General features: G+C 36.2%; 1 protein-coding gene and 1 pseudogene across 3 annotated transcripts in view; both read right to left on the bottom strand.

Moving 5' to 3' along the window:
- Positions 1–1,319, bottom strand: part of LOC309661464 (POU domain, class 5, transcription factor 1 pseudogene) — a 38,732-nt pseudogene extending 37,413 nt beyond the window's left edge. The window contains exon 1 of the transcript in view: positions 1,230–1,319. The product of the transcript in view is annotated as a POU domain, class 5, transcription factor 1 pseudogene (transcript). The remainder of the gene's footprint in view (positions 1–1,229) is intronic.
- SLIT2 (slit guidance ligand 2) overlaps positions 1–13,571 on the bottom strand; it is a 380,624-nt gene that overhangs the window by 242,316 nt on the left and 124,737 nt on the right. The window lies entirely within an intron of this gene.

Raw genomic sequence — 13,571 nt, forward strand, 5'->3', positions numbered from 1 at the left:
TAGATATATAGGTATAAAAATAACACATAGATAATGCATAGCTATATAATCAACATAAACCAAATCTTTTACAAGCCTCAAAAATTTCTAAGACTGTAAAGGGGCCTTGAAACAAACAAACAAAAAATTAAAGTTTAAGAATGGCTCCAGTGAGTCTCACACCAGCAACGAGATGATCTGACTCAGAAGACCCCTCACTGTTGCTCACACTTGACTGGCCAGAAGTAGAAATGGACCCATCCTACAAGAAGGCAGCCAGGAAATTCTATCCTGTAGGGCAGAGAACTGGAAATAATGAGAAAACACTGATGACTACCAAAAAAGGCACACCCTGCCTCCACCAAGACACTTCTTTCCCCCAAAGGAAAAGTATGCAAGAGGCTCGGAAGGTAAAACTATAACAAAAGCCTACCACATACTCTGTGGGTTTATCTAAATGGGCTTCAATGTTCAGAACATGCTACTTTTCAGTACCTCCAATTAGAACAAAGGACTTCAAACTGTCTACATACAAGAGATGTCACGATGTATCATTTGCACAGTCTGATATCTCACTGTTATTTTGGTCCTTGTTGGTGATAAGTCCCAGATTATCCTCTTAAACATTTATATTTTTACATTTCCAGATTATGCCTGGTATCAACCTATCCCAATATCTGTTAAGAGAGAGATGATTGTCTGATACATATAAATAGTTCTCGCTAAATCAGTGTCTGAGAACTCAAGAACAGATTTTTGATACTATGTTTAAAAATGGAAAAATAAGGTTTGCACTCTCTATTTCTAGTTTTTTTCTATTGCAGGCTCATCATTATCCATATTTCAGTAAGTTTAATTCAATTTGTAAAACTTCAAATGTTGCTTAATGAAGAAATGCTTTCTGAGTTATTTATGTTTGGGATGTTTTGTAAAGATACATGTTTCTTAACACAAACACAACCCTTTATCAAAGAAATAGGTTTAGCATAAATGATATTTACATCTCAGATGAAGTCATATATCTTGTATTATTGAGATTAATGAAGAGTACAGCCTGTGAAAAATTAATTCCTACTGTTGTCAGTTTTCTTGCCTTCTTTTAATTGGCTAGTTTCAATCAACTCTGGGTGGGAAAATCTGAAAATCCACCTTAAGAGAATTATGTTCAAAAAGGGTCAGTCAGCTGTGAGTACATTTCAAATTATTCTCCTGTGAGTCAAATGTGTGAGCTTTTATACACTTATACATACGTCATACATATTATGGCATTTATTTGGAGGAAGGTCAAAGTACTCTGTGGTTAGTTCTTGTCTTTTTTTTAATTCCTCGATTTTGGCCATGTTATAAAGAGCTGCAATTAAGTGAAGAGTAGTTTCCAGATAAATTAGATTCTACTAAATTTGAGAAGATATGTTCTCTAATTGTGACCAAAAACTCACAAAAGGACACGCAAAAAAGATACACAGTAATAAGCAGAACTTGCAGAAGGAAGATAAAGAAACTACACGGATTTATTTCTACTAAGATGAAAACTGTGTTCCTTTGGTTCCTTTATTCTACAAAAAGAACATTTATTTCACAAGCATGATGGAATGACAAGAATCAAAGAAATTATAATCAGAGATCCTGAATTTTAATTGGTAGTTCCTAAGTGCCTGGCATGTGCTATTGCGTCTGCAAACATTTTCCTACTTAATGCTTCTTAAGACCCTGAAAAAGGTAAGTGTAATCGTTACCTTGATTTCATACATGAAAAAATTGAGGCTAAGCAAGTTAAGGTCCAGATCTGAGTGCAAACCCTGCAAAATTAATTGCGCACTGTATTCTACTGCTTTCCTTTCATGTGTGCCAGGCCCTGTGCCCTTGGCCAAGATATATAACTTCTATGAACATCACTGATTTATTCATCTCTGCATCAATCCATTTGTTAATTTCTTCACAATATCCTTCAACAAATATTTACTGAGTGCCTACTAAGAGCTGCTCACTGGACAAGGAACTGAAAAGGCTCATCTGGAAAAAGAAAAGTTTAAAATGACTGTCATAGGGATCCGATGAAATGATATACTAAAGAGGTTTTATATTTTAAAATGCCAGTCAGGCCACAACTACTTCTGATAAAAATTGCCATGGATATAGTGCCGTAATTGTGCTGGTGCCATATGATTTCATCATACCCATCCAGACCAGGGCTAACTGTTGTCCTCAAAACAACCCCTTACCCTGGGCAATGAATGGATCTGTTACAAAAAAATCTTCTCCGTGGGCATCCACCATCTTGGAAAATGACTCAGTCAAATCAAATCCTATCTCAGAGAGTTGGAATGTGGGAGGTCCAAAATGAGATCCTCAGAAAGTAAGAACAGCAGAGGCAGACAGACGAGCAGAATGGCTATAAAGACTTGGGAAGTTATTTTGCATTCTGAACAGCATTCTAATTTTTGATGATGCCTATTTATACCCATGAACATATTTTCTTGCTCTCATGGCCAGAACATGTCTCAGGCCTTAAGATCTTTCAGGTAATGCAGCAATGGATTCTAAACTGCTTTCAAAACTATAAAGCATATACATATGAAATTTGTCACCACCATTATAATTACTAACAAGTGCTGCAGCTTGGTCCAAGTTCATTAAATAATGGAAGATTTAAACTTTTGGCTAGGATTTACTGATCTCCTTATGTGGCTATATTCCAGCATTATCTTTCAATGGTTGCTTTATAAAATACTATTAAGCTCTTTTTTTGGGGTTTGCTTTCATCCACTTATCAGCCCACAACTCTGAACCAATTACTGAAAAATATCCTTGGTGACACTCTGTCAGTATAACTATTAAGAGCTATCGGAAGATAGAGTCTTATGTCTTATTTTTAGTCAGCTTTACAGAAGTGTAATTTATGAGAAATAAAATTGATTTTAAATATACAATTCAAATAGTTTTAACAAATGTATGCAGTCCTGTAACCATTAAACCCATCATGATACAGAATTATTCTGTCACTCCAAAAAGTTCCCTCATCACCTTTTGCTGTCAATCCCTCCCTGGGCTCTTGACCACTGGCAACCACTGTTCTATTTCTATTTACTATAATTTTGCCTCTCCTAGAATATCATATAAATTATATCGCAGCGTGGAGTCTTTTAGGTCTAGCTTCTTTCACTTGGCATAAGGCTTTTGAGAGTTGTTATAGGTACCAATAGCTCAGTCCTTTTTTACTGCTGAGTAGTAGTATTCCATTGTCTACAGACACCACTATGCTTGTTAAACCACAGTAATGGCTGATAAACAATGAGTTCTTTTCTGCTGTTTGACTATTATCTCAAAAGCTACACTGAATATTTGCCAGGGTGGGTTTTTTGATGATTCCTCAAGATTTTCTACAAAAAACCGTGATGTTAGAGAGTTCCACTTCTTCCTTATAAAGCTGTATAATTTTTCTTTAGACTTCTTGGACTGGCTAACATATTCTATACAATGTCAAGTAGGATTGGTCAGAGTGGACATACTTGCTTTGCTCCTGAACTGAGAGGAAAAGTATTTTACCATATTTGGAGGATGCTAACTATAAGGGTTTTCAATGACGCCCTTTATCAGTTTGCAGAAGTTCCCTTCTATTTCTAGTTTGCCAAGAGTTTTCATCATGAATGAGTGCTAAATGTTGTTGTTTTCTCTTTTTAAAAAATCTGTTAATAGGTCAAATTGCAATGACTGATTTTTCAAAATTTAAAGCAACCTTGCATTCCTGGGATAAAACCCACTTGGTCATAATGTATTACTTTTTATTTATCACTATATTAATTAAATTTTTTGAAAAGGAATTTTGCATATATGTTCATGAGTGATATTGGATTGCAGTTTTTTTTTAATGGAATTGTCTTGATTTTATTATCATATCATTTTTATTATCACATTATCATATCTGGCTATTGTTCTCAATGTTTTGGGAAAAAGTCTCTACTGTTTTCTGGAAAGGTCTATGTAGACTTGACATTATTTCTTCAATAAAGGTTGGTAGAATTTGCCAGTGAAGACATCTGGCTTTGGAGTTTTTTGTCTGATTTTGTCTGGTGGAGAGCTTTTCATTTTTTTTTTTAATAGACTTTAGAACAGTTTTAGGTTCACAGCAAAACTGGACAGAAAGTACAGAGATTTCCCATATCCTCCTTGCCTCACACACACAAGCACAGCCTTTAGTGTCACCTCATTCTATAAAACTTGAAAAAACGTGAAAATCACACACTGATTTCATTTGTCTGACACATTGTTTTCCTTTGCTCTCAATCTAAGGTTCACCTCGAGGGCCTTAGTGGCCATGGATTGGTTTCTGCTCCCAATTCATTTATTCTCTGATGTAGAATGCAGATACCTTGGCTATTGTTCTCAAAGGGGAGATATGGTGTCTGCAGACATTGAAGCAATCAAGCTTGCATGGATCCCTACCTGCTGTCAGCAATGTGTTGGAGGCCTAGTCTTCCTTCTTGGACTTGAAACCCTCAGTAGTGAGGAACTCACTACCTCACAAGCAGCTGTTACATTTAAAGTGTTCCCACTGTTAGATCATTCTTCTGTGGGAGGACATACAAGTTCAGAGAGGCTGAATAAGCAGTTTATGATCAGAATGCTATGTGCAATGGATCCCTTTTTATGGATCCCTTCTTACAACTCTGCCTGATAGGAGAATAGGGCTCATCATTAGTTTATAACACTACTAATACCTCTTGCTTAATACATATAGCAGTAAATATTTCCATCCTTTTAGGCAAGTACATACACTTGTACATTGTTAGAGGTTTTCTTCACTCCATTTAAAATTTCTGAATAGACACATTCACTTTCAGCGGACTTCTTCATATTTTATCTGAGAAACTATAAAGTATTCATATACTCACTGTAAATTAAATTTTGATCACTTTCTTTTTCCATTTGGGAATGATCTAGACATTTGAAGAACTAATTTCCTCAAGCAAAGACCTGGTATTTTATTCAAGGTTTGTTAATATGTTCTTTTGTTCCTTCCTATCTTTTTTTCTTTATTCAGGTATTTAATGTATATTTTTTGAGCAAGCAAGTACATCAGACACAGTATTGAATACTCCCTCCCCTTATGGAGCTTATGGTCAAGTGAGGAATAAAAATTTGTAAACATATAAGATCTCTTAAATTGGCTAAAAGGGAAGAAAATTATTTGGAGAGTTTCTCACTCATGTTTTTAACTGTCATAAACACAGGCAGTAGAAACACCTGATGCACAGGCAAGAGATTTTCAATGTTAAAAATCAAATGAAAATTTTGAAAATTGAATGATACACCAAAATTCCAAACTTTGGAGGCACACTTCCTACAACAAAATTATCTCGCATTAAAAAATTGTAGAATAGTAGTTCTCAAAGAGCATTCCAGGGACCTCTGGGGGTCACTGAGATACTTCGCAGTGGGTCTCTTGAGGTCAAAACTATTGTCATAAAAATACTAAGAATTGTTGGCTTTTTCATTCTCAGTCTTTCATGAGTGTACAGTGGAGTTTCCGTGAGGCTACCTGTTGTCTGATATCACAACAGTTTGAATACAGAAGTAGATAGAAGAATCCAGGTGTCTTCTAATAAGCCAGGCACTAAAGAGATTTACAAAAATGTAAAACAATGATGTTCTTCTCACTATTTTTTGTTTTCAAAAATACGTTCTTTTATAAATAAATGTTATTTATGTTAATACGTAATGGGTTTATTATTTTTAAAATAATTTACAAAGTAAACCTCTTAACATTTTCTATATTAATTTATATTATATGTATGTGTGTGTGTGTGTGTGTGTATATATATATATATATATATATATATAAATATATATTCCATGTAATCATAAGCTCTTTGTGGTCCTCAATAAGTTCTAACAGTTTATAGGGGCCCTGAGACCTTGAAGTTGGAAACAGTGATACAGAATGCAAAAAAACAACAACATATCTGACCTTTTAATCCTTGTCAATGTCATATTTCTTCCTCAGAAATCTACAAAGTATAAAATGAAACTCTAAAATTAGACCCTTTTCAGGGTTAATATGCAGATGTTACTGTAATTGTAATGACCAGGTCATTAAGAATATGAAAAATAAATTGAATCACCATATAAAATATTCTTAAAGTATAAATATATTTCAGGTCTCTATATACCAGAAAAAGAAAACTGTTAAAAAATTTTAGCCAAAGCTGTACACGTTGATTGTCATAGAATCTGCATAGTTTAGTTGTTCATCAATCTTTTGGATGTTCTCTACCATCACATACAATGTGAGGCAGCAGAACTTGAAGAACAAATCTCTTCTAAAGAACTGATGATGCCACTCTTGCTACAACAATTATACAATGCCTGGATGTGTGTTCTACTATTAATCCACCTAAAATCTGAACGGAAAAAACATGATAAGCAACATAAAAATGCTACTACCGACAGGGTCTTGCTTGGTTTCATGCTGCCTGAGCTAGTATGGCTAAGCAGAAGCAATCGAATACAAAGGTTAAAGTAAAAGAAACTGATCCAGTATGGAGTCAGATTTGTTCTTCCCGATTACACACTGAGTTTCTGCGCTGGACCGGGCATTGTAATAGGCACTAGAGAAACAAGGATATTCCCTGTCCTCAAGGATCTTCCCTTCTGGTTTGCAAGGAAATGCCGTGTGACTGACAGAATCGTGGTGATCCAGCCAGATGTGAGGCCTCAGCCTCTGAGGTGGGAGAGCCGAGTTCAGGACATTAGACCACCAGAGACCTCCCGGCCCCACGTAATATCAATTGGCGAGAGCTCTCCCAGAGATCTCCAACTCAACGCTAAGACTCAGCTCCACTCAAGGACCAGCAGCCTCCACTGCTGGACACCCTATGCCAAACAACTAGCCAGACAGGAACACAACCCCACCCATTAGCAGAAAGGATGCCTATAATCATAATAAGGTCACAGACACCCCAAAACACACAACCGGACACGGTCCTGCTCACCAGAAAGACAAGATCCAGTCTCATCCACCAGAACACAGGTACCAGTCTCCTCCACCAGGAAGCCTACAAAACCCACTGAACCAACCTTACCTACTGGGGTCAGACACCAAAAACAACAGGAACTACGAACCTGAAGCTTGTGAAAAGGAGACCCAAAACACAGTAAGTTAAGCAAAGAGAGAAGACAGAGAAATACGCAGCAGATGAAGAAGCAAGGTAAAAACCCAACAGACCAAACAAATGCAGAGGAAACAGGCAGTCTACCTGAGAAAGAATTCAAAGTAATGATAGTAAAGATGATCCAAAATCTTGGAAATAGAATGGAGAAAATACAAGAAATGTTTAACAAGGACTTCAAAGAACTGAAAAACAAAAAAACAATGATGAAAAACACAAGAAATGAAATTAAAAATTCTCTAGAAGGAATCAATAGCAGAATAACTGAGGCAGAAGAACGGATAAGTGACCTGGAAGATAAAATAGTGGAAATAAATACCGCAGAGCAGAATAAAGAAAAAAGAATGAAAATAATTGAGAACAGTCTTAGAGACCTCTGGGACAACATTAAACACAACAATGTTCGAATTATAGGTGTCCCAGAAGAAGAAGAGAAAAAGAAAACGACTGAGAAAATATTTGAAGAAATTACAGTTGAAAGCTTCTCTAATAAGGGAAAGGAAATAGTCAATCAAGTCCAGGAAGCACAAAGAGTCTCATACAGGATAAATCCAAGGAGAAACATACCAAGACACATATTAATCAAAGTATCAAAAATTAAATACAAAGAAAAAATATTAAAAGCAGAAAGGGAAAAGCAACAAATAACATACAAGGGAATCCGCATAAGGATAACAGCTGACCTTTCAGCAGAAACTCTGCAAGACAAAAAGGAGTGGCAGGACATATTTAAAGCGATGAAAGGAAAAACCTGTAATCAAGATTACTCTACCCAGCAAGGATCTCATTCAGATTCGATGGAGAAATTAAAACCTTTACAGACAAGCAAAAGCTAAGAGAATTCAGAGCCACCAAACCAGCTTTACAACAAATGCTAAAGGAACTTCTCTTGGCAGGAAACACAAGAGAAGGAAAAGACCTATGAAAACAAACCCAAAATAATTAAGAAAATGGTAATAGGAACATACATATTAATAGTTAACTTAAATGTAAACGGATTAAATGCTCCAACCAAAAGACACAGACTGGATGAATGGATACAAAAACAAGACTCCTATATATGCTGTCTACAAGAGACCCACTTCAGACCTAGGGACACATCCAGACTGAAAGTGAGGGGATGGAAAAAGATATTCCATGCAAATGGAAATCAAAAGAAAGCTGGAGTAGCAATTCTCATATCAGACAAAATAGACTTTAAAATAAAGACTATTACAAGAGACAAAAAAGGACACTACATAATGATCAAGGGATCAATCCAAGAAGGTATAACAATTGTAAATATTTATGCACCCAACACAGGAGCACCTCAATACATGAGGCAAATGCTAATAGCCATAAAAGGGGAAATTGACAGTAACAAAATATTAGCAGGGGACTTTAACACCCCGCTTTCACCAATGGACAGATCAGCCAAAATGAAAATAAATAAGGAAACACAAGCTTTAAATGATACATTAAACAAGATGGACTTAATTGATATTTATAGGACATTCCATCCAAAAACAACAGAATACCCTTTCTTCTCAAGTGCTCATGGAACATTCTCCAGGATAGATCATATCTTGGGTCACAAAACAAGCCTTGATAAATATAAGAAAATTGAAATCGTATCATGTATCTTTTCCGACCACAACGCTATGAGGTTAGATATCAATTACAGGAAAAAAAACTGTAAAAAATACAAACACATGGAGGGTAAACAATACGCTACTAAATAACCAAGAGATCACTAAAGAAATCAAAGAGGAAATCAAAAAATACTTAGAAACAGATGACAATGAAAACACCACGACCCAAAACTATGGGCTGCAGCAAAAGCAGTTCTAAGGGGGAAGTTTATAGCAATACAATCCTACCTCAAGAAACAAGAAACTTCTCAAATAAACAACCTAACCTTACACCTAAATCAATTAGAGAAAGAAGAACAAAAAAAACCCAAAGCTGGCAGAAGGAAAGAAATCATAATGATCAGATCAGAAATAAATGAAAAAGAAATGAAGGAAACAACAGCAAAGATCAATGAAACTACAAGCTGGTTCTTTGAGAAGATAAACAAAATTGAAAAACCATTAGCCAGACTCATCAAGAAAAAAAGGGAGAAGACTCAAATCAACAGAATTAGAAATGAAAAAGAAGTAACAACTGACACAGCAGAAATACAAAGGATCATGAGAGATTACTACAAGCAACTCTATGCCAATAAAATGCACAACCTGGAAGAAATGGACAAATTCTTACAGAAGCACAACCTTCCGAGACTGAACCAGAAAGAAATAGAAAATTTAAATAGACCAATCACAAGCACTGAAATTAAGACTTTGATTAAAAATCTTCCAACAAACAAAAGCCCAGGATCAGATGGCTTCACAGGCGAATTCTATCAAACATTTAGAGAAGAGCTAACACCTATCCTTCTCAAACTCTTCCAAAATATAGCAGAGGGAGGAACACTCCCAAACTCATTTTACAAGGCCCCCATCACCTGGATACCAAACCTAGATAAAGATGTCACAAAAAAAGAAAACTACAGGCCAATACCACTGATAAACATAGATGCAAAAATCCTCAACAAAATACAAGCAAACAGAATCTAACAGCACATTAAAAGGATCATACACCATGATCAAGTGGGGTTTATCCCAGGAATGCAAGGATTCTTCAATATACACAAATCAATCAATGTCATACACCATATTAACAAACTGGAGGAGAAAAACCATATGATCATCTCAATAGATGCAGAAAAAGCTTTTGACAAAATTCAACACCCATTTATGATAAAAACCCTCCAGAAAGTACGCATAGAAGGAACTTACCTCATCATAATAAAGACCATATATGACAAACCCACAGCCAACATCATTCTCAACAGTGAAAAACTGAAACCGTTTTCACTAAGATCAGGAACAATACAAAGTTGCCCACTCTCACCACTATTATTCAACATAGTTTTGGAGGTTTTAGCCACAGCAATCAGAGAAGAAAAAGAAATAAAAGGAATACAAATCTGCAAAGAAGAAGGAAAGCTGTCACTGTTTTCAGATGACATGATACTATACATAGACAATCCTAAAGATGCTACCAGAAAACTAGGGCTAATCAATGAATTTGGTAAAGTAGCAGGATACAAAATTAATGCACAGAAATCTCTTGCATTCCTATACACTAATGATGAAAAATCTGAAAGTGAAATTAAGGAAACACTCCCATTTACCATTGAAACAAAAAGAATAAAATACCTAGGAATAAACCTACCTAAGGAGACAAAAGACCTGTATGCAGAAAACTATAAGACACTGATGAAAGAAATTAAAGATGATACAAACACATGGAGAGATATACCATGTTCTTGGATTGGAAGAATCAATATTGTGAAAATGACTATCCTACCCAAAGCAATCTACAGATTCAGTGCAATCCATATCAAATTACCAATGGCATTTTTCAAAGAACTAGAACAAAAAATTTTACAATTTGTATGGCAACACAAAAGATCCCAAATAGCCAAAGCAATCTTGAGAAAGAAAAACCAAGCTGGAGGAATCAGGCTCCCGGACTTCAGACTATACTACAAAGCTATAGTAATCAAGACAGTATGGTACTGGCACAACAGAAATATAGATCAATGGAACAGGATAGAAAGCCCAGAGATAAACCCACACACATATGGTCACCTTATCTTTGATAAAGGAGGCAAGAATATACAATGGAGAAAAGATAGCATCTTCAATAAGTTATGCTGGGAAAACTGGACAGCTACATGTAAAAGAAATAAATTAGAACACTCCCTAACACCATACACAAAAATAAACTCAAAATGGATTAAAGACCTAAATGTAAGGCCAGACACTATAACACTCTTAAGATGAAAACATAGGCAGTACACTCTATGACATAAATCACAGCAAGATCCTTTCTGACCCACCTCCTAGAGAAATGGAAATAAAAACAAAAGTAAACAAATGGGACCTAATGAAACTTAAAAGCTTTTACACAGCAAAGGAAACCATAAACAAGATGAAAAGACAACCCTCAGAATGGGAGATAATATTTGCAAACGAAGCAACTGACAAAGGATTAATCTCCAAAATTTACAAGCAGCTCATTCAGCTCAATATCAAAAAAACAAACAGCCCAATACAAAAATGGGCAGAAAACCTACATAGACATTTCTCCAAAGTAGATATACAGTTTGCCAACAAACACATGAAAGGATGCTCAACATCACTAACCATTAGAGAAATGCAAATCAAAACTACAATGAGGTATTACCCCACACCAGTCAGAATGGCCGTCATCAAAAAGTCTACCAACAATAAATACTGGAGAGGGTGTGGAGAAAAGGGAATCCTCTTGCACTGTTGGTGGGATTGTAAATTGATACAATCGACCACTATGGAGAACAGTATGGAGGTTCCTTAAAAAACTAAAAATAGGACTACCATATGACCCAGCAATACCACTACTGGGCATATACCCTGAGAAAAGCATAATTCAAAAAGAGTCATGTACCACTATGTTCACTGAAACTCTATTTACAATAGCCAGGACATAGAAGCCACCTAATGTCCATCGACAGATGAATGCATAAATGGCACATATATACAATGGAATATTACTCTGCCACAAAAAGAATGGACCTAGAGTCTATCATACAGAGTGAAGTAAGTTAGAAGGAGAAAAACAAATACCGTATGCTAACACATATATATGGAATATATATGGAATATTAAAAAAAAAAAAAAAAGAAAAGGTTCTGAGGAACCTAGGGGAAGGACAGGAATAAAGACACAGATGTAGAGAATGTATTTGAGGACACGGGGAGGGGGAAGGGTAAGCTGGAATGAAGTGAGAGAGTGGCATGGACATATATACACTACCAAATGTAAAATAGACAGCTAGTGGGAAGCAGCTGCATAGCACAGGGAGATCAGCTCGGTGCTCTGTGACCACCTAGAGGGGTGGGATAGGGAGGGTGGGAGGGAGATGCAAGGGAGAGGGGATATGGGGATATATGTGTATGTATAGCTGATTCACTTTGTTATATAGAAGAAACTAACACAACAATGTAAAGCAATTATACTCTAATAAAGATGTTAAAAAAAAAATGCCAGCTGCCCAAGCTAAAATTTTTAGAAATCACACTAATTATAACTAATTGTTTAATATCCACTTATACATATACACATTAGCCCTGTAACAACTGTTTCTCCATTTTAATCACTCCACTCTCCCTAACTAGAACATCAATGATGCTGTAAGAGAAAAAAAAGAGCAATAGAAAAAAACGCTAAATCTCACATTTGACAACACCATATTGATGTCTGAAATGTTAGCAGATTTCAACTCTGTGGCTTGCTGACACTTAGGATTTTTAGAATTGGCAGAAAAGTGATCAATGTATGGAGTGAACATAAACTCTGAGTTTATACTGTCACAGCTAGGAAACCATAAATAGTATCTTCCAAGGTACTAATATATGAAGATTCAGTAACAATTGAAGTTATGTTTCCTATTTACTGTCTGTAGAAGGAACAGGAAAATAAGGGATGGAGATGCAAAGGACAAGGGGGAGGGGAAGAAAGGGAAGGAAAGGGAGAGAGGAGGGAGGGGGAAAGAGTAAAGAATGAAACAGTGGAAGGCAGGGCAGGAAGGGAACCATAGGGATGGGAGGGGAGTTCTCAGCAAAAGACTTCATTTATCAGCTGGAGGGGCAGCAGGAAATGACTGACTCTTAGGTAAGAAAAAGGACTGAACTGCTTAAGAAGAGGCTATTTCAGTGCTAAAGAACAGAGAAATGGCAACGCAGATAAAAAGTCCAATTATAATGAGTAGTTAGGGTAAAACTGAAAGCAACAGATTAAAGCACAATTTTACCCGTTTCTTCTGTAAGCAATTTTTCTCTTCACACAGATTATAAGCAAGTTAGGAAAGTAAATGTTGCTGAAGGCAACTGAGTGCCTGTGAGGCACAAGTAAGGTATGTGCCACTGATGTTCTCTTACCTCAAGGGGCTTAGTGGCCAGAGGGAAAGATAGTCAGGGCCATAAGGGTGGTAATAAAGGTCTCTTTAGCCACTTTCCTGTACCTCTCCTCTCCAAGTGAGATGGCTGGAATTGTTGATCTCTAAGTTCTATCATAGCTCAGAAATATATAACTATGATTTTCAGTAAGAGGCAACCAAAAGTAGAACTTTAGCTTCAATTTAAGAAGTGAAAAAATTAACTAGCACAGAATGAAAACATGGACATTGGCATGTTTCTCATAAGTATCAAAAGTATGCCAGAACAGACCTTTGCAGTGCTGGGCAATGATTGTTACCGTCCAAAGGGGCAGCTGCTTCCATTCAAATTTCCTCCTTCGTCTCACCTGTCTTGTCCAAACATTTACCTTTTATGCAAGAAAACATGAGCACTTTTTA

The sequence above is a fragment of the Balaenoptera physalus genome (assembly GCF_965194825.1).
Source record: "Balaenoptera physalus genome assembly, chromosome: 5".
Taxonomy (NCBI): domain Eukaryota; kingdom Metazoa; phylum Chordata; class Mammalia; order Artiodactyla; family Balaenopteridae; genus Balaenoptera; species Balaenoptera physalus.